Source organism: Thermobia domestica, chromosome 8 (genome assembly GCF_964235325.1).
Source record: "Thermobia domestica chromosome 8, izTheDome1.hap1.1, whole genome shotgun sequence".
Classification (NCBI taxonomy): Eukaryota; Metazoa; Arthropoda; class Insecta; order Zygentoma; family Lepismatidae; genus Thermobia; species Thermobia domestica.
In genome coordinates this window covers 228446906-228470511 of record NC_137461.1, presented here as the reverse complement: position 1 = coordinate 228470511, position 23606 = coordinate 228446906, and the positions used below count along the sequence as shown (strand labels likewise).

At 35.2% G+C, this 23606-nt stretch overlaps 1 protein-coding gene across 2 annotated transcripts in view; it reads right to left on the bottom strand.

The window, feature by feature from the left end:
• Positions 1-23332, bottom strand: part of LOC145691952 (interleukin-1 receptor accessory protein-like 1-B) — a 90002-nt gene extending 66670 nt beyond the window's left edge. For both annotated transcript variants that reach the window (XM_081767252.1, XM_081767253.1), the window contains exon 1: positions 23181-23332. The gene's annotated coding sequence lies outside the window, so the exon portion shown is untranslated. The remainder of the gene's footprint in view (positions 1-23180) is intronic.
• Between the last annotated feature and the right edge of the window lie 274 nt (positions 23333-23606).

Here is a 23606-nt window from a genome sequence, read left to right as displayed (position 1 = left end):
CGGGGATGAATATGGATTTAAACGGCATTAGAAGTGTCATTGCTCATCTCACCGACCCCACAAACTATGGATTCACACTAATATCGATCATTTTGCATCATTTTATATACTCCCCCCCCCCAAATTTGCGGGACTAAATTTGGATTTAAACGGCATGGAAAGTGTCACTGTTCACCTCGGCAACCCTGAAAACTATATCGGTTATTTTCGATCATTACACACACACACACATTACACACACACACACACATATATATATATATACCCTTCCTCCAAGTTGCACTTTCAAAGTGAAATGATAAAACCATCCCAGGCCCGAATCTCATCTATGTTGAAAATTTCTATCGAGATCAGTTTAGTGGTTCAAGAGTCCTTAAGTTACAAATATAGTTACTTTCATTTATATATATATATATATATATATATATATATATATATATATATATATATATATATATATAGATAGATAGATAGATAGATAGATAGATAGATAGATAGATAGATAGATAGATAATTTGTCGCACTGGAAAACATGTGTTTGTTTACATACAAAATTTTGTACATAAAGTTTATATTATAGTCTGTATTTGAATATTAAATAATAGTAATTATATGTCTTAGTGCATGAGTAATAATAAAATTTGGCTACTGCTCTTTCTTTTAAGAAGTAATTTAGTTAAAATTTTCAAAATTTCACCACATCAAAGAGCACATTAAGAATTCCGTTTCATTCAAGAGCCCTATTTGTTGCAACAGAAGTGCTTCATGATGGTAGATATGTATGCAATTGTAAAAGTTTTGTATTTAATGCACAACCACGAATAAACTACTAGGAAGAACATAAAGGAATTGAGTGCAGACTATTAATTTTCAAGAATAATTAATTACTACAGTTTTATCATCGAATGCTTCTTTCTTTAAATATTCGCAATATTGAAATTTCTCAACTTACATTTTTCACGCGATCGAAAAAAACAAACTGTTCCATTACTGATAAAACTAACCTAATACAAAGATTTTTGTTATTTTCCCAATTTTTCTGGAAAGGAACCAGAAAAAACGGTTTTTTACCAGCAGGTTCAAAATTTCCAGAAATTTTACAACAGTAATTACAACTCCCCCAGAAGTCCGTCCTGGATCCTCCCCTGGAATAATTGGGTAAAAGAATTAATATGGTATTGAGTTTGACGTGCTTGGTAGGCAAATTCAAAATTAAATAAATAAGTTTGTTAAATAAAAACAGTTAAAAGTTGTAATTAGCCACGATTTTATTTACAGAATAGTATAAATCGATTAAAAACCTTGTTGGAGAAGAGGGACAATTAACTTAGTGAGTGCACAACTATACGTTGCCTCCGCGCTAGCGACATCTATTAGCGTCAGACAGGCAAGCAATACCACATGTAGCGACAGCGAATAAGGTTAGTTTATTATTAGTATGATGCACTAAGACATTTGCTGTTTTTAAATAGAGCTTGCGTCAGTATACCGTATTGAGTATAAGGAGCCCGCACGATCACGAACGAGCCACGATTACATGTCTGGGCTTTACAAAGGATGTGGCTTAGTGAAAGTGCGAGAAGACTTTTCTAAATTGTTCTAAAGAACAAGATTTGGAAATTTTATTGTAATTCCCACCAGAGAGTGTTACAAAAATAAAATGTCTTTCTATCTCATATCTTTTCGTATTTAAATTTCGTTAAATTTGATAACTAAACCTTGAACTTTCCTTTACAGAGATTATTGATAACTAAACTTTGAACTTGTAACTTAAAATAAGTAACACGGAGATTGTACACTTGGGAAAAACCAAAACCATTACATATTAAGTACAAAACGTAAACATTGTTCTTCCTCGTGGTTGTTGTGTCCTATATTTATTATCGAGGTTGTCTGGTTGGGAATTCTATTGCAGTTTCCTCCGGACATTGATACGAAGATAAAAGTGGCCTTCAGCTTCCTTCCTATTTCCTTATAATTAATTTATGCAAATTTTCATAGATTCTAATCAGAAATAACCGGTGAATAATATATTAGGCGATGTTTTCGACCTCTCTCTCTCTCTCTCTCTCTCTATCTATCTCCCTGAAAATGAAATGCAATTTTAGTTGAATTTACCATGATTATGCGCCTTAAGCTAAAGTAGCCGATTGATTAATGAAAGTGCATGATTGTGAAATTCAATTTTTGTACTTTCCCACTTGGAATTGAAACCGGGAACTACGTGTACCAAAGAGACACGCGCTAGCCACTAGACTGGCATGGAGGTCTGATATAAGAAGAACAATGTAATATGTTTTGAGCAGTAATGGTTCAAACAATGCCGTCTCGCATAATAAATAGATAAAAAAAAATAAAAAAAAAGTGCTAGAACGCTGCCCAAAATCCTAGAATAAGAATGCTTAAAATGAAAAGAAATAAAATCTTTAAGTTTTACGTCCCATGTTTATGCCAGCTAAGCTAAAAGAAAGGGTGATGAAAAACGAATGGAATGGTGGAATGATGAAAGTGAGAGAAAACGGGAGAACCTCGAGCAACCCACGCGCACGGTATTTATCCACCACAAAGCTCACTTGGCGCGAGCTGGGATCTAGCCAAGGACCTCACACACTAGAGGTGAACGCTCTACCACTAAGCCATCACGGAACCAAAAATGCCTAAAAGTATGTTGAAAGGTTTGTCGGTCTCTCTTACTTTCTCACTTTTGTTTTTAGAATATGTCTTTGGGGTGGAGAACTGGTAACCAATCTAAGATAGCATAGTAATTTATTAGGCATTGTATAAGATTTTCGGCAGTGAAAGAAATCTTTAGATTATTATTATTATTATTATTATTATTATTATTATTATTATTATTATTATTATTATTATTATTATTATTATTATTATTATTATTATTATTATTATTATTATTATATTGTCATGGACGTATTCAATGGTTTGACATGGGTTTTTGCTGCCCCAGACTCTATAGTTATGGGTGCTCACCATGCCACTGATATGAAATGTTGTGTTAAGGAATGTCTCATCTTCCTCTATCCGATCCAACATTTCCACAGAATTCTCCACGAGCAACGTCAGTAATTTGTTGTACCATTGTAAAGTGAGCCATACATTGACGTGTTTTACCGACGTAGCCATAAAATTTCATACGCTAGGCTTGTGTGTAAACGTTTACGTAGCACTCGCCAAACTGTCTTTTGTGAAATGCCTGTTTCGCGAGGCGCACGCCACGTTGATTTTTTTTGGGGGGGGGAGGAGGGGGAGGCTACAGGCAAACTTTTCAATGCAAACTTCTTTAATGGAAAATGAGATGCAGGGCTTATCTTACAGACAGAGATTTCGCATCGAGCACTACTGCGGGTAGTGTGGAGGTGTTTCTTAGCTGATAAGGGTGGTAAGTTCGTTACCATAAGATAGAAACAAACTTCTCTACCCTCTGTTAACAAACAGCTGGTGAAAATATCAATGCGATCCAAATAGAATCCGAGACAAATTCAGTAGAATTCTAGCCATTATTTTGGCTTACAACAGCATCATTCTTCTTGCAGTAAATGCGTCCGGACCACTATCACTTCAGTGTCTTTAATTTTTTGATAAAACTGTAATTCCTTTCATCTGTTTGATCCATGTGATTATTTTACTGTTATGATGGGTGATTACTAGTGTACATCTCTCCACTGCTTTGTTCTAGTGTTTGCAGAGAGTGAAAGTCTCATTTTTTAGTGTCCACATCTCCGATCGGTCAAAACATGAATACATTCATTCGAAATTCTAGCTTTAAATACTTTGGTCTTCTACTTTTCAATTTGAAGGAACCCCTTCCAAATGCACTCCAGCCTAATTTAATATGTATGTTATTTTTTTTCTCCCTCTTTGGTATGCCCACTCATGAATACCTTGTGTTCAGTTACGGCAATAACGGCTCCGAAGACCTTCAAATGCAAGGGTTCCCTCAATTAATAAAACGTGATTCGCATAGGGCTTGCTTTTAGTTCTGTGAATGGGAAGAAGGAGTGTCCCAAAACCACTCTTTCCACCACCGTTTCTGTCCCAGATAAACGTAATTATTCGCTTTTTCTAATTCTGGACTTTTAACTTCCATCATTTACTTCCTTGTAAAGTTGTTAAATAATATTTCGTCCTGAATTTGTATTCATTTTCAATTCGACTTCCTTGCTTTTCTGCCATAATTTTGCAGTTATGAATTCCTTGCAGTTATGAGTCAGATGTTACTCAGTTACATTATACTTTGAGTTGAAAGTTCGAAACATGCATTCAAGCGTAGTTGCAGGCCCGCAACCAGAAGGGGCTAGGGGGGCCTGGCTCCCCAAAACTTTTCGTCACCCCTCTAGACATCAACACAAAATGCTATTATTAATACAAAAAAAAAAAACAATTTAAATGTTTGTAAGAGAATTTTTTAATGACTTTCCCCCCCCCCAAACCTCTGTGGCTGGTTTCAGGCCTGTGCGGTTGTTAAAAAAAAAAATAAATTGGGAAGCGTGTTTTTTCAGTATATAGAGTATGTAAATTCTATCTAAGCAATTATTAATGTTCATGTATGACACCTAATAAACTTTTAAGGCGTATATGTGTTTCCTATGATAATGAAGAATTAATACACAATCAGTAATAATTATAAAATACCATTGTTCTCCCAAACCTTCAGCATGTCCATTAAGAATATCTAAATATTTCCCCTAGATGCTTATGCAACCCTTAACTCTTAAAATGTTTTGATCTCTGTTGCCATTAGAATACACCGTATACGGGTAGAAAGTGAAACTAACGGAAGTATTTTATTTTACTTTCAAACCATATGTCATTTTTCTTAATTTATTGATTGACGGTATTTCTAAATCATAAATAAATCAATTCTAAAGGCGGATCCCTTTTTAGACTTCTTCAGAGGCTTTTCCTGTTTCTTGCTGAGTGTTAGTTGGAATTGTAGAGTGTAGTCTGATGAAGGAAGTACTATAATTCCGAAACTGATACTTTTCTAGTTCATTTTTTTCTTTATTGAAAATTTAAGTATTTTTTTTCCTACATAAAACAATGTAATATGCAGCATTTTATTCCGATATTGAATGGAAATGTTACCAGAAGGCTAAACAAGCATGGCAAAAGCCACAAATGCGTTTGATGCAAAAAAAAAAAAAAAAAAAGCATAACTTCGCTTACATCCTTATTACATCAAACTCCTCAATTGACTATTTTGTCAAGGATCTGCTAGCCAATTCAATTACCAACGTAACTCCTACGTTGTAATTGACCGTTTTGTCAAGGATTTGCGAGCTAATTCAATTGCCAACGTAATCCCTACGTTGTAATTGACTGTTTTGCCAAGGATCTGTTAGCAAATTCAATTGCCAAAGTAACCCCTACAAAAGAAGTTATATTACGATTAGTGTTGTTCACGAGGCGAGAAATTAGGTTTTCTCGTCTCGTCTTGTAAATTTTGTAAAGTCTCGTCTCGATTTAGAGAAATCTTTTCTCGTCTCGTCTCGTTTTGTAAATGTATGTATAAAGTATCTGTCCTGTTTTTTTTTTTTCTTTTTAATTTTATCTAGAAGTTATGAAAACCTTTCCGTATCTTAAGAGGTCCACGAAGTGTGCGATATAACATAAATTGCGTAATAACTTGCTATCTTTAAACGGAGTATCTTTAAACGTTAATAAATGTTCTTCATTATGTTCGTATAATCACTTTATCAATTTAGAATATTTTTTTTAAATATTAGAATCATGTAATATTCCAGTCAATAGGTACCAAAATGTGGGTGCTGCTTGTATTAAGTGAGGTAGTTTTAAAAAAAAACTTGATAAAAGTGTGGATTAGGATGATCTAAATAACATACTAAATTTGCAACCTCGTCAGATTTCCGCTCGCGCCGCCATCTTGGTAAAATGGCACCTGAAGCAGAATCTTCCTAAAATAGCATGATTAAATGCTATTTTACAAATAACTCGGTCCCCTTACATTCTAGCACAAAATATCAAAAACAAAGAGCATGAAATTTGCTACAATTAAGTTCCTATACATTTTTTTTCGTAGAATTAATACTTTAGATGAAACAATCCTAGGAAGTTGATATTTCTTCTTCCATACTTACAGAAAGTTTTTTTATATGTTTTTTTTTATTTTTAAGTTTTTATTTAATTTATTTTCCGTATCTGCCATATCTGTCAGATTATATTGTTTCTCTTTCTGCATACCACTTCATTTTGATACTTGCCACATTTTGCAATATTGCTTCAATAGGTTGTTGCAATAATTCCACACCACCCTTTGAAGTAAAGATTGCAGTGCGACATTCTTTTACGTGGTACCACCGGAAGGCCTACTCCACAGGTTCAATGCTAAAATCATTGGGTTCCATATCTCCACAACTCTGACTGCAATGTGACGTCGTCTTCAATGCTTAGATAGTAAAAATGTTTCGACCGGTGATTCAACAATGTCTTCCTCGTAAGACTCGTCGAGAACTTCTTGTATATTTGTACACGATTGTCCATTACAGCTTAAACAAATTATTGAGCATTTTAGTCCATTACAGCTTTCCTGCAACCGCATGCTATTCTACACACTGTTTTACATTTGCAAAATGATTTCATTAACGCTGGAGGCAAGGGAGCCGACCCTGGGGGGCCGGGGACCCGAGCTCCCCAAAGCTGATGTAGGCCCCCTTATTTTATTTAAGGATACCCCCCAAATTTACAGAGAAATCGGCGCCCTTGGTTGGAGGTGCAGGATCCATTAATGTTGAAACTGAAATGAGATCAGCTTGTCTTCCTTTCCATCCATATTGCACCGGATTATTCTTAACCCCACCCCATAACAAAAGTTGATGGTAAGTTCATAGTGAATGTTGTCTTGAAGCGGCGGTTGTTGGTGGCAATGATGCAAGATTAAATTTACTTTCTGTTAAGCATCTGGAAAAACAGTGATACCGATATTTATCGATGGAATTGTTTTCTTTCTTACTGTATCCGTATAATGCGAGAAGAAAACGTTCTCCTGCATCAGCAATTGAATCCGGTTCAGCATTTTCTTTCTGGAACTCATTCCAATCACAAATATTATTAATTTCGGTCCATTTATCAAATAACCAGATCAAATCTGAAGGCGAAGGCATCACAAAATCGGAAACCGTATTCATGTCTTTTAAATCTATCATTATAATCTTTTTTAGCCCAGATTCCTAACGTTCTGAAATATCTTCAAAGGAATAGATCCAAATTGCTGCATTACTTTTGCAGATGGGATTGTCGAAAGTCGAACTATTCTTTGATCCGGAGCAATAGCTGTGCTTGGGGTGATACAGTGTATGCCACCCATAGCACGGGAAGTATTGTAACAATCCAAAGTGTTAGTGTTGAAATCGACGCTATCAAAAGTGAAATGAACCTTCTGTGATTGAAGTCGCTGAATGCATAATGCTAGATTTCAAATAGTTGCGCCTCATTGTAGGACGCGAAGAATCCCATAGAAGAAAGAACGTTGATTAGATTTTTAGATCGGTATTTTCTAAATAGAAATGAAGCAAGACCAATTTGCAAGGGCGACAGAAATGTCGAGGTCTTACTGGAACAACGTCATTTACATAGTGCAGAAAATCATCAGAAGGAAGATATGATGATGTTTCATATACTTTGCTTCGGATATCCTCCAGAACCATCGCTGCTGCTGTCTCAACAATCCTCAGACGATCTTCATTTTTATTATTTTTCTATTTGCATATCATGCGTCCGTTAGTAATTGCGTTATATCTAATACTGCGGAAGCAAACAACCGGAAATTTTTGAGCAGTTTCGACAGTGAGAATATCCTCACCATATTTCTATAACAATCTACTTTTCACTGTTCATGGATCTGGACGAAAGTCTCCTTTGATTCCATCTATTAAATTAAATTGACATTCATTACTGTTTGCCTCCAGAAACTCATATATATCTTCCATAGCTGCTTCTACGTTAGTAGCCGGTGGACGATGTTTCTCCTTGCCAGTTCTTGGGGATCTAGATAATTTTTGCATTCACAATTTGTGATATTTTACATCTGCTGAAACTCGTTCAATAATTTTAGGAGCCCATTCATCATTACGCTTTCTCGTGAATTTTAAGACTGTGTCCTTAACAGTTAGACTTCGGGCACATTGTACACAACTTCGCGATCACTAACTTTAGCTTTCTTGGTATTTAAAGAATTTTTCTGTTAATTCCGCTGCACACAAGAAGCAACATTTCTTGAAGTTAAATGAAACTTCCCTAGATCTGAGCGAAGAAGACTTAACTCTGGTTTTAAGCTTACGCTTAAATGAACTGACATACTTTTCATTCGTATATCGTTTACAGCACGCATCGTGAATGACTACGAAAGTTAGTTCTTTTAATAATTGTATCTTCTTATCACCTCTTTAGGACTATACACTGGAAAAGTATTCAGTCCTTTCTCTTTCACAACACAAGTAGGATTTTCCGATAAATTTGTTTCGCAAATAAAACACTGCTGTTCTGAAGTCATTATCACACAATTCTTTACTCAGAACGTATATGACCGTAAATTACCGAATAGAAACAGATTCTGGGTTTTCAAGTGTCTATGGTCCCTTTTAAAGAGTCAGCGGAATGGATACTACAATTCAACACAATAGTTAAATGTCTTCTGCCACGAGATTGTATACTGAAAGCAATATAAAATTAAAATTTTGAAGACATGAGTGTGAAGTGGTAAAATAATTGAAAGTAAATGACATAAATACAAAAAAAAAAAAAAAAACCTTTTTGTAGGCACGGAAAAAGAAATGTCAATTTCCTAGGGCTGTTTCATCGAAACTATTGATTCTACAAAAAATGTATAGAACCTTAATTGTAGCAAATTTTATGCTTTTTGTTTTCGATAATAACATATTTTGCGCTACAATGTAAGGGAATCGAGTTATTTGTAAAAGAAAACCTTTATAACGCTATTTTAGGAAGATTCTGTTTTAGACGACATTTTATCAAGATGGCGGCGCGAGCGGAAATCTGACGAGTTTGCAAAGTTAGTATGTTATTTAGATCATCCTAATCCACACTTTTAACAAGTTTTTAAAACTACCTCACTTAATGCAATCAAAAATTACCTATTGACTGGACTATACACTACAATAATGGACACTGGACACTAAAATAATGGACACTGAACACTAAAATATACTGGACACTAAAATAATGGTTTGAGATATAAGACTTGAATGAATTAGTGTTGCGCACAAGACTCGAGAAATTTCTCGTCTCATCTCGATTATCAACTCGATAACGTGACAATTGTCATGTTTTTAATCTCATCTTGCATTTAAAAATATACTTTTTGTCTCGTTTTCACGAGATTTTTCTCGTCTCGTCTGGAACACTAATTACGATTGATAGTACGAGATCTGAAGTGAGGATAAATGACGTCAAATTTTTTGGTAGGCCAACATACACTTTAAACTATGTTGGACCAACGTATTTCGTGATTTTGTGTTTGGAAACTATTGAATAAATGACGGCAAATTGTTGATTGACTAATGTATACAGTAATCAAAAATTTCAGGCACAGAAAAGCAACAAACGAATATTTAATGTCACACAAGAGAAAGAAGGAGAAAATTGAGTATAGTTGTGTGTATCAAAGCACCGGGTTTGAATTGGATTCCATCGGTGGTTGGATACAAGGGTCCTTGGTTTCGCTCAGTAATATCTCAGCAATTTCAGGCTTCAACGTTACAGGTATCTATCCTTTCACGAGAAATAACATTCTCGTTGTTACCTTTGCTCGAAATGGTGTTTTAGAGCAAGAACAACTTGCAGCAACACCCACAGATACATAATCCATTTCCACATTTCCCTCAACATCACTCAATGCCCACTCTACACAATAGCTGCTGGCAACACTTAAAAGAACTAGAAGCAGATCTGTCAATGGTGGTTTTCTACCTGCCAAGGGAGTATTGGTAACACATGTCATGTTCGCAAGAGATGTTTCTTCAATTTTTCCAGCATGGGGAAGCGCAAATCAGCAAAGAAGAAGGATAGAGACTGTGAGATACCTTTTGCGGGAATTGTGGAGGATATTACTGCAATCTCAGAAGTCATAATAATTGGATACAGGTATTGAATACAAACCTCGGTTTCACGAAAGTTGTGATTCAGGTGGCATTCTTAAATGTGGTTTGTGTACATTCTGTGATGCTAGTTGTACAATGTTTTCTGACTCCGACAGGTACTATTATAAAATTGAAAGTGGCTATGTTTGTGACTCTTAATCTCTTGAACCGCCTTACCGATCTCGACCAAATTTTCAACGTAGATGCAGTTCTGGTCTGGGAGTGTTTTTAGCTATTTACTTTGACGGTATAACTTAGGGGAGGGGGAGGAGGGGATCATAGAAGAAAATAAATAAGACTTAATAACTCTTGAACCACCCAACAGATCTTGATCAAATTTTCAATGTAGATGAGGTTCGGGATTGTGATTATTTTTATCATTTCACTTTGACGGAGCAACGTAGGGAAGGGGATGGAGGGGGGATATACAAAAATCAATAAATATAAAAATAGAAGTGACTATCTTCGTGAATTAATTACTTTAGAACCACCCAATCGATCTCAATCAAATTTTCAACAGTTATGAATTTTAAACCTGGGAAGTTTTTTATCATTTCATTTTGACAGTAGATCTTAGTGGAGGGGGAGGGGAGGAGGGGAAATATATGAAAATAAATAAAACTTAATAACTCTTGAACCACCCGATCAAACTTTCAACATAGATAAGGTTCGGGCCTGGGATGCTTTCTTCATTTCACTTTTATAGTGCAACGAAGGGGAGGGAGAGATATATATATGTAAAAAAATGAAAATAAAAATGACTGGCTTCATGACGTCATCACGCTTAAACCAATGCCGTGGCCCGCAACGTGGGGAGGAGAGGGGATATATAAAAATAATCGAAAATGACCAATATCACATTAATTCAATTTTTTTATGTATTGTTGTCGTCCTTGTGTGTGTGTATAACTTCTGTTTCCTTTTTGCATTATGGTGAAAGGTGAAAGTATAGATTACATGGAAAGTTTACGGTTTGAGAAATAAAATCACTTGATTACCACAGCAATATGTTGAATTGCTGATGTTATTTGCCGAATTTGCCTCCTTTGCCCACCTTAATACGGGAATTTTCAAAAGCGCTGGGTTACAGTTCCGCTTATTTTAAATGAAGAAATTATGTACCAAGTTTCTTCTTCCTAAGTTGAGAAGATCATAAGATACTCAAATTTTGAACACTCCTTTCCCCTTAGGATACGTTGCTTAATCAAAGTTACACGATAAAAACACAAGTTTTATGGTCCAGCGGTCAAGGACGAGTTAGAAGGAAAAGATCGTGGTGTCCCGACAAAACGTACCAGCGACAAAACGTACCACTTGAATTTTCGCGACAAAACGTACCACTTTTGACGACCTGTCAAAAATGACAACCTGTCATGGATTAATTAAAGCATTTCTGATATTTATTCCACGACAAAACGTACCACTTATATAAATTACAACCTGTCTTGGACTAATTAAAACATTTCGGATATTTAATCCGCGACAAAACGTACCACTTCAAGCATTTTCTTTTTGCAGCATATTCACAGATTAAATCCAGATCGAACAAACTTCTCTTAAAGGTTCTGTACATGACAAACGTAACATTAAACACGTTTATCAGCGAGTAAGAGAACACCAGTCTTCAAAAATACATTAGACCAGTGTGTGTGCTTACATATCTAACAAAAGAGAACATAATGTTAAGAAATTACTTCCTCATGAACAGGTAAAACAACGGCAGCGTAAGGTTGAGAAGAACAGACAGGTAATGTATCGAGTTGTCAAAGTGCAGAAACTCATTGGTAAAAGAGGGCTCATTTACAGAGGAAATGTAGCAGCCTATAAACTGAAAGACACAGCTATAGATCATGGAAACTTTTTGGATATTATTCCGTTCTTAAGCAAATTTGATCTTCCGCTTAAAAGTAATTTAGATAAGGTCACCAAGAAGAGTCATATACGAGGAAGTAAGCAGGATAGTGGTCGTATAACTTTTACTAAACACGGTGAATTATGTTTTGAATGCTATCAACACACTTATCAGAGAAGATATTTCGAAAGAAGTCTCTCAAGCTTCAATATTTTCTGTTCTATTAGACACTACTCAAGATATAGTAGTTTCAGGCCAGTATTCTGTTGTTTTACGGTATGTTTTTAAAATGGTTGTTAAACAAAGTATTGTTGTCATTGTAAAATGCATATCTACCACAGGCCAGTGTCCTTGCGGTTTACTGCTGGAAATTCTGCAGAAGTTGAACCTTGATATTAAGAAGTGTATTGGAAATTCAACCGATGGCTCAAGAAACATGCAAGGACAATATTCGGATTTTTTCAATTCACCTATGATCAGTTACATGTGTGATTCAGTTGATTTTGAGTTTAACGGCCCTTTTAGCAGCGAGGCTATATGAGACGGGACATACTGATTTACGGGAAATCCGAAGCACATGAGCTCCCGCCAGGAAACGAACCCAGGTCTCCCACGACAAAGGCGCATACGCTAACCGCTTAACCGCTAAGAAACTCAGTTACACGTGTGGTGTTACGCTCATATACTCAATCATGTCATATGTGATCTGACAAAAAATTGCATTGATTCTGTGTCATTGTTCTGCTGAATGATTGTGCGATATTGATGCGTGAGTCTTATCAGCGAATGGACATTTGGAAGATCAAATGTTAACAAAGGCGTCTTACAGTAATTGCGGAAACAAGATGGTAGAAAACACACTGTTCTTCAGAAAAAGTTTGGTCATTTTTTGAACCCAGAAAGTGCTTTGTATATAGAGTAGGTGTAAAGCGAAAGGATATATAAAAGATCTTCTCAAGTTCAAAACAATTCGGACAGCAGAAATGTTCCTTAAGATATTTCAAGTGACGACCTCTCTGTCAAACTATCTTCAAATAAAGGGTACTGCTAGTGTAGTCCTATCGGATGGTGCACACTACTCTGTTCCAAGTGAAAGTGTAGAGAGATGATTTTGAATTCGTTAAGAATGCAGCATTAAGTTTTGTAGAATGGGCCAATTACAAATTTGAAGACTTAGAACGTGATTTTTTTTTAAAATTTATTTATTGACCTGTCGACAATTCGCCTTCAGAGATGGACAAAGATTTTCCTGTGAATATGAAGATGAAGCTGCTTCTATCCAATGACCAGGTACTGCATTGACGCATTCAACACAATATTGGACATGATAGTTTCGAGTATTTCTTCAAGATTCAAGAAGCAATGTACTTTATGGATTATTTGGACCCTAGACACTTCAACCAAGTAACAGAATTTCCAGACGTGCCTTTCGATAAACTTACATATTTTCTAAAAACCTTCAGTAAAGAAGTTTCCAAGAATACTATAAATGTATTCTCTTGGACTTTTGAAGGACGTGGATACCCTTGAAAGTCAGTCTCGATGACGAGCACAACCGAGAAAAAAATGACTGTGCTGATGGTGCAAGTGATTCAGAATTAGGAGAAAATACATTTGTTTACAAGGAAAGCGAATGCAAAACGTGTTGCAAAATTGTCCAATGTGCTGCTTTTTAATTTTGCAGAATTGTAAATTTTGCAGTAATATTTATCCAGATTTCCAGCATACAAATTTTTATTGACTTTGCTCGTAACTCAGGTAACATGTGAAAGAAATTTTTCAAAACTGAAATAAACTGAAATGCATTAAAAATAGGCTAACGAGTACCATGTCTCAGGAACATTTGAAAACATTTATGTTGATGTCTATTGAAAAAGATTTATTAAAAAATATTTCGAATGCAAAAGTGATAGATACAGTAGCATCAAAAACTAGTACACTAAAACATCTGCTAATTTTGTAATATAGTATACGTTCTCCTTGAACTTCATATAATATTTTGAATAATTCAGAATAATATACTGATGAAAGAATATCAGGTTTTAATTGTCAATTGTTAATACTATTGACTTACTGTAGAAAGAAAACTGTGCAACTTGATTTGTGACATTGAGATGCTGGTAGCCCTTGTGGGAGAAAGCGCTCGCGCCCCTCTAATAATACCTATCCGTCCCTGGTTCAAAGCCTGGATAAAGTGATGGAAATCATCAAATATTCAAATATTGCATATGCAAGATTCTTGCTGGTCTTGGTCTGGCGAGAATCTTGCAGGTATGGTCTTGGTGTTTCGAGAATCTTGCATGCATGGTTTTAGTCTTAGCCTTAGTCTTAGTCTTGGTCTTGCATCGGTACTTTTCTCACCACCAATCTGTTCAACTTTTAGCCTTATTTTGGCCCATATATATATATACTTATATACCGTCCTATCAAGTGGTACGTTTTGTCGCCTGTCATTATTTGATGGTTGATTGGAAGACTCTTCGCAAGTAGCCCTCCAGGCAAGTGGTACGTTTTGTCGCTTGTCATTATTTAAAGTGTTTTTAGAAAACCCTTCACAAGCATCCCTCAGGGTAAGTGGTACGTTTTGTCGCGTATTCAAAGATCGTTACATTAATATATATATATATATATATATATATATATATATATATACAGTGGCGGATCCAGACTATGATCAAGGGAGGGGCTAAAACATAGTTTGCCGTTTTATCCAGTGTAAAGCAGAATTTAAGCCCATTTTATACAGTGTATACCTGAGCGTAAAGGGTGGGAGTTAGCCCCTATAGCCTCCCCTTGGATCCGCCACTGTATATACAGTATATATAGACTCTATACAAGTATATAAACATGCCCACTCCTCTTAAAATGGACGTTTTCAGAAACGCTGGAGCAGCACCGGTCCTATTTTTTAATGATTAATTTATATACGAAGTTTCATCTTTTTAATTTGAGAGGTTCGTGAGGTTCTCAATTTTTCGCATAAATTTTGACGCCCTCTCGCTCACCCGCTTAAGATACGGATTTCAATCATAGTAACATATTAGAAGGCTAGATTCCGCAACAGTCTTGTCATACAACATAATCATCAAAATCAGTTGAGCAGTCTAGAAGATTTTTTGTCTAGGAAATTTTCAGGTGTTTGCGGATAAACATTGTTTTATTCATTTTCATATATATTGAAGGTAGAAATTGCCTAAGATTTTCAACTTAAACGAATCCATTTCCGAACGAACTTAAACGAACGAACAGGATTTCTTTTTTTAATGCTGGAACAAGGGTCCACTTACTTTCGACGAGGAATTGAAGACCTGAAATGCTAAATGATGTAAGTGCGAAAACTAGAAAATATTGTTTTCTCGCTGATATGTGATCTACGTCCCCATACCAATGTCCTGCTATGGGATCTAAGTGCCAATGCGACTCTAACAGTAAGTATTTGTAATATCTGGTAACAGAATGCACTGTCTGCATTAAACTTTTTCATATTGTGAAACTAGCCATGTTTTTGTTAGTTTTCTCGAACACCGTTTTTGGCACTTCATTTAGCATTTCTAGTCTTCATTGATATGTCAGTTTCATCTTTTATAAGTTGAGAAAATCGTGAGATACTAATTTTTTCGCATACATTTTGAACTCCACACTCCCCCTCCCTTAGGTTATGTATTTTAGCAAAAGTAACATGATAAAAATCTAAGATAGGCAAGAGTCAAATCAAGTATCAAAATCATAAATAAAAATGCAGCATATATATATACACACAGGGTGTTTCAAAATAACATCGATAACGTTTAGGAGATGATTCCTGATACCAAGATAAGACAAAAAAGTATAGGCCAACCTGGGTGTACAAATCCTTCCTTTCGGAGTTATCCGAAAACTTTAAAAAATGAACTTTAAAGGTCCATAGCTCCAAAAATATGGGACCTGCCATAGTCTGGTCAAGTCTTTACTTAGGAACTAATATCTGCACTATTCAAAAATACATGAATCCGAAGGTACTCACAAAGAAATTTTTATAGATGGAGTTTGCCTACGGGCATATAATTTATAGTACTCTCCAACTACCTCTACAAAAATTGTTGCGGGAGAACCGCAGTATTCTGAAATATGATATGATATATATAAAGTCCTGACTGACTGACTGATCAACGCCCGGGTCAAACCACTTAAGGTTTATATGTTTCACTTTTGTTTTTCTTTTCTTATAATATTTGCCCTAGAAGGTATGAAAAAGTCGAGAAGAAAAAGGATAGACTTACAAATGTTATAATTGGATGAGTATATATGGGGTTGCAATTGTTAAAATAAGATGGCCATATCTCGAAATCCGTTAAGGCTAGGAACATGAAATTTGATATGTAGCATATATATGAGTAGAAGCAGGTGAAGAAAATACTCCATTTGTCATGCAAGTGAGGGGATATGGCATAATTTCTGGAAATATCAATTCTAAAGGGGAAATGGGGGTTTAACATTTCCCCTAAGAACAGTCTATTCTATGAATCCTTAGCGTTAAAGAGACGAAATTAGACAAATAGATTTTCAATAAAGGTAGTTAACATATATTTCAGCATTTTCAAAATTTCCGTTCCAAAGGGTGAGAAACAGGGATGTTTGTAAAATATTCAAATTTTTCTTTCTTTAATCAGAAAGTATCGCAGGTGAGAAGTCACTGAGTTGATGATCAGAAATTCGGTATGCATATATTAAAAAAAAAGTAAAGAAATGCATATTTCAGCGTTTCTGATAATTCTGCAGCAAATGGCAAAAATAGGACGGTGTTGTCTTACTTGCGACAGTCTTATATGCGACAGGAACTGTTAACTGTCCTATGAGCGACCGATTCGATCTGTTAACTGGCCTATGACTCACCGATTCGTTCATACTAAGATAGTAGAGGAAGATACTATCGTAACGTCACTCTTTTCTATCTTATTCCCTCTTCTTTAACTTGTTTCACGCTATCGTGATTTAGAACCTGACAAAATGCACTTCGAAAAATTTACGTTCCTAGAGGTCTCATTTCTTCCAGCCTTTTCTCAATTACAAGAAACATGCACGTGTAACATTCTTCTTGCTTAATCATAAATTTCTGATGTAACCTTACCCTTACATTCATAAGTATAAAGCGTTCTTTAATAAGCATTACATGCAAGTATTAATAACAAACTATTAAAGAATATGATGTATATTTTTCCTTAACTACCCCTTTATCCAGGCTTGGGACTAGCAATATTTTTAAAATGTTTTTTTCGTGTTATTCATAGAGTCCTAGGAAGTCTACAAAGTAGGTAGTTGGTGAAATTCTTACAGTTTGTTTTCCAAAATAAAATATATTGCTTTGCTTAGTGAATAATGAGATTTGAATTAAATTAAGTACAAAAAGCAGAACCTTTAAAGAAAGAGGATATTACAATTGGATTTTCAATAATTAATTATATAGGAATATACTTTTCATAGAAATATCCCAGCTGTCTCGTTAAGTTATTTCATATGTGTTATGCCAAATCTAACTCAAAATTTAGATAAGTTTTATTTGCACTCACAGTAGAGGAAAAATATATTTGACGAACAGTATCACTGGCACCTGCATTTTTCATAGCAAGGTTGTTCGGACGCTAATAACGCCAGAGGCAAACATATTTTACGAGAGGGAATCATATAATCTTCCATCATCTCAATGTAAATGAATCGGTCGCTCATAGCACAGATAACAGTACCTGTCGCTAATATGACTGTCGCTTCTAGGATTAATGCAATAGGACAATTTTGATCATATTGAAATTTCCCTTTATTTATTTACAAAGTGCCAAATGTGAGGATTTGTTTAAGTTACAAATGTAAAATTCGGTGTATAAACTCTTGAATAAAAACAATAGATTCATCGTTTTCAAAAATTCTGCTTCTAAAGTGGAAAAGTTGGGTCATTTCTATAATATCCAAATTACCCCCCCCCTTTTTTTTTTATTAAGAGAGTACCCAGTATGAGGATTCGTTTAAGTTGAAAATTTTAAATTCGGTAAATGAACTCTTAAATAAAAATAAGAGAATACATGTTTCGCTCCTAAAAGGCAAAGGGTGATAATTTCAAAATATTGAAATTTCCCTTTATTTATTCACAAAGGATAGAAATGAGGATTCGTTGAAGTTAGAGATGTGAAATTCTGTTTATAAACTATTAAATAAAAATACGTGTTCCGATATGTTTGAAAATTCTTTTCCTAAGGGAGGTGGAGAACGTCAAAAAATTGACGTCTTTCATTTCTAGTTTATAGACTAATCTTTATCTTAAATTAGATTAGTGTACGGGCAGATAATTGTTGATTTGACCCAGAATAATGAGGAAATAGGGGAATTACTGGGATCAGAAGATAGCGAAACATCGGTGAGACTTACCAAAGTAACATAATGATTAAATTATTTGAATACCATAGCCTTAAAGAGTTTAATTTTCATTCAAAAATAATTACGATATGCGACCTAAATCAAGTTACTTACTAAAATTATTAAAGTTTATTGTGCAAGAGGAGAAAGGAAGGTAAATAATTCTGTCAGTGATACTAGGTCCTCACGTTAAAATTTCCTTCAGGAATATAATATTGTTTAAAGAGAGCACAATTGCGTATCTATGGATTATTATACTCTGCTCATATCTCCATAACATGCATTTGTCCTTTTGATCTTGTTATTACTTCAATGTTATCTTAACGACATCCTCCAGCCAGGCCGCGGAAGGCTTGGAAAAAAAAAAAAAAAGTTTGTCACTTTGTGTATGGGATTGTGGAAAGAAAGCCATTATCTTTCGTCATACTGCCGCAGCCCTTAGTAACATAGCATTTGTTGAAAAGCTAAATTTCTCTACATTTTATCTAATATTCGTAAAATCTCCCTTTTCCCCCTATTCCTTAAAAAATTCTTGGCTAAATCTTCCTACGCCGCGGGAAATTTCCCTCAAATTAGCATCATGTTCACTGTTCTACAGTGCCCGAGAATTATCCTGGCAGTGACGTAGACTTCGTTCTTGTTCAAATGCCATCCCACTGGTTAAAGCAGACGCTTCGTTCAATTCAACGTCCAATCCCAGGAAAGAGAAAATGCGCGAACACAAATACAAACTTAAAAGCACGCTCCGTTCTCTACAACAGGAAAGCGAAAGAAAATGAACCGAAATGGGAGATTCGTTTTTGATAAATATACTTGTCATCTTTGTATAACGATAACTGGAGTTCGAGGAGACATAAATGCTACATTTTTTGCTTTTATATTTATATAACTTTCATGAAGAATATGGTTATTTTATATTTGAATTTTATATCATAAATATGTGGAAAATAATTTTAAATGATAGCCATTTATGTTCATTCTGTTCTAACAACACTTAGATTTCAACATGCTACAAACTTTCGTTCTATTGAAGATAGACACAAATATGCAGTGGACGAAATGGGAAGGGAAGTCCAAAGTTTATTTTAAAGAAACCCCCATGTCTTTACCTATCACGGTCCTTGAGTTAGAGGATGATATGTGAACGTGTTTCCTGGTCGCGGAAACAGAGCATGGGGGTTAGTGAATGTAGCTTCGAAAAGTATAACATTTACCAATAAGACATAAGAACAGCACTTCCAGGAAAAACACACAAACAAATTAAAAAACAAAAGCGAAATGAAATGAACTGAAAAGCCCGTGTTTTCTTTCTCTAGCGCTGTACAGTTTGTGCAGACTGGTGAAAGTTGTCAATTTTTTGTTTTATTCTCGTTCTCGAAATTTTGTGTATAAGAATGGGTGATAGTACCTTAAAGAAAGGCAAGCCGTTGCATTGTGATGCAGGAGACATTGTTTTTAATGTTTACAACTTTTCTTGCAGCAAACAATAATAAATCTGACAGTGTTCATGAAACCTCCCGAGCAACATGTGTCAGTGAGAGATCCGTGTGGCGAATTGTGAAAGACAAGGAGTAAAGTCTGGACAACCCGTCGTAACACCCTGTAAAGCAAGGCCAAATACACAGAAAAGAAACAAATTTAGATTATTTCGATGAAGTAGTAGTTCGTAGAACAATTCACAATCTCTATGCTGAAGGCATTGTCGCCACCTTAAATAAATTATTGTGCGAACTTAAGAAAAGCATTGACTTCAAAGGTTCTGAGTGGGCATTACAACAAATACTGCGCAAGTTTGGATTTAGGTTAATATATATATATATATATATATATATATATATATATATATATATATATATATATATATATATATATATATATATATATATATATATATATATATTTGAAATAGAAAACTGCTTTTTGAAAGGAAATATATTATGGTTTGACGACATAAATATAGGGCCTAATCTTATTTTTTCTTTCTTTGTCGTAACAATGCACATATATATGCTAGTATTATTCAAATACATTGTTATCTAAATTCTCTCTAGTTCGCTACCAGCATTATTTTGAACTGTAGTTACGGCGTGACGTGCGAAGCGTTCAGTGCGGCATCTAAGCACTATTTGTGAATATGTAAGTTGGTAGCATTGCAACTGAGAGCGTTGACGTCACTGCCAAGATAGTTCTCGCCGACTGTAGATTTCAAATGTGCAATGAAATAAAAAAAATTAGAAGAACCAAGCAGCGTTGCCAACCGTAGAGAAGAAAATTATTGATTTTTGTCTTTAAAATTATCGTAGTATATTACAAAAATTATCGTATATTTGTTATTCACGTTGTAATTATAGAAACAAGTATAATACTACTAATAATAACAGTAATATATAGGTCTAATAAACTTATCTAATAATCTTCAGTTTCGAACTCCAAATCGGCATCACTGTCCTCAACATTTTTTAAAAATCATTAACGCTACTCTGAACAACATTTCCACCCGCTTGTAAACGAAATTGAATTTAAAGAATAGATGTAAGGTTGCAACTTGCAAATTCTGAAATCGTTATTAATTTATTTGATTGTTAAAAACCTTAGTGTGTGTGTGTGTTTTATAATTATTTAATGCACATCTACACCTTATTTGCACACTCAGAAACTTCAAAAAAAAAAAAAGTATGCATTTTAAAATTATTGTATAATCACTTATTTTCACAAGGCCATTATCGTATACAGGGTGTTATACAAATTTGTCACAATTTTTTGGGAATAGATTTCTCACATCAAAACAAGAAAAAAAGTTCAAGTGGATCTGTGATCGGAAGTGCATAGTTTCGTTCTTATAGGGTGCCGAAAACGTGAAAAAATGAACTTTAAAGTCCATAGTCGTAGTTCGGTCAAGTCATCACTGAGGAACTAGTATGTGAACTACCCAAATATTCATCTTTGAGAACCTCTGGTACTTGAACAATTATTTTTAGATAAGTTGTTTAGGAGCACTTGATCGCTGTCCACCTACCTCTCTCAAAATTTGGTGTGCAAGTACTGGATCATTCGGAAACAGGGATATTTGAATTGTTCACTTACCAGTTCCTCAATGATGTCTTAGCTTGACTGTGATAGGTCTCATAGTAGTTGAGCTATGAACTTTTGAAGTTCACTTATTTCACGTTTTCGGCACCCCATAACTCTGAAACTATCCACTTTTGAGCACAGGTCCATACGAACTCTTTTTTTTTTCTTATTTTGAAAAATGAAATGAAATCTGTGAGTTTTACGTCCCACGGTTATGCCGGTTAGGCTAAAGGAGAAGGTGATGATGAGAGATGAGTGAAATGGTGGAATGAAGAAAGTGGGAGGAAACGGGAGAACCCCGAGAAAACTCACGAGCACGGTGTTTGTCCACCACAAAGTCCACACGGCGCGAGCTGGGATCGAACCAGAGACCCCAAGTACCGGAGAAGACGCTCTACCACTGAGCCACCGCGCCCCCTCACTTCCTTTTTGAATAGAAGAACAAAGATCAAGGTGAAAGTTATTTGCCTTGGGGCGCTGAATCGGTATTTTTTTTTAAAGTTGGAACTGGAAATAGTACTACATTTTTAAAAATCTATTTTCGACACGCTGAACCTATTCCAAACAGGGATTTAATGGAAATTATACGGGAGTATACAGCGTATACTCACTAATATTTTTATAGCATAGAGTATGCTTACTTTAAATAAGGGATATAGTGGAAGGTATATGGGTATGCTCTAAATTTTTGAAAAAAAAAAAGAGCTTAAACGAGGTGTAATCAAAAAGTATTGTGAATGTATTTGCACATAGCCACATATCGATTTTCTATCCATTTCAACTAGTAAGCCCAGTAGTTCCAGATTTGTCTGTCTAAGGGTGCCTGTCGTACATCATGGATTTTGAACAACGCGTCAACATTTTTTGTTTCAAGTGAAAAAAAATGTGACAAAGAAGCTCACGGAATGTTAATATCAGTGTATAGCGATGAAGTGATGACATTGAAGACTGTTTTCTTTTAAAGTACTATGAGCGATTCAAAAGAGTCAGCTGAAGAGTAGCAACGGTCGGCAACGTCGGTCTTTTGACGTCAAAAACAGATGAAAATACACAAAAAATGGCACAAAGGATTGGTTCAAACAGGCGAATGACTATTCGAGATCTTTCCGAATTAAACACCTCGTGCGGGTCCATACAAAGTATTTTAACTGCCGATTTGTAAATGAGAAGAGTGAGTGCGAAATTCGTTCCCCGACTTTTGACTGACGAACAGAGTTTTTTTTTGGCCGAAAAGAATATTCCTGTCTGTCCTCATCCATCATACTCTCCGGATATAGCACCATGTACTTCTGGCTTCCCCCCCCCCTAGAATCAAAACCGTTCTGAAAGGAAAATGTTTTGACACCATTCCCGACATTGAGAGGGCGACGACGGCGTAGTTGAAGACCTGAACAAAGAAGACTTCCAGAAATTCTTCCAATCGTGGGATCAACGTTGGAACAAGTGCAATTCATGCCAAGAGAAGTATTTTGAAGGAGATTGACTCATATTTGATGTAAACCTATTACTTTGTTCATAATACAATCATTCACCGTACTTTTTGACCACACTTCGTACTTAACAAAAATTCTAGGAATAGATCAGGGTTTCCAAAACACCACTTCTCACCTAAATGGCAGACGAACGGACATAGCTCTTGTGTATGATTTCTCATACTTAAATGCATAACATAACTGAGAAGTCTTAAAAATGTCAGGAAAGAACAAAAGTCAATAAAGTCATATATAAAACATACTTACCGCAAAATATCCTGGTCACAACCTATTTGTTGTCAGAGTCAAACTATGAGAGAATTCCAGTGGGATGTCCACTTCTTGCTTATGACGGAAACCTCGATTGGATAATTGGGTTTTCCAAGTGATAAGCGTTTCATTTGAATCCAGATACAGTAAGAGATTATGAATATGGGGCATTCCTAATCTGGACAGAAACTAAAGCATGCTCTTAAAACAGGAAGTTCTATTATTTCAACTGTTGACGTTTAGTGGAACGACGTGTTGCAGGAAACTGTTAATTAAGCTTAAAATCCAAGATATATTTGACCCAGAGATCTATTTCTTAGCCATAAATATTATGTCATGGTTGTGTTTTTTAAAAAGAAAATACACGTTTCTTACCGGCCTTCACTTAAACTGTATATAAAGATTGCTATTATTTTCTTTTCT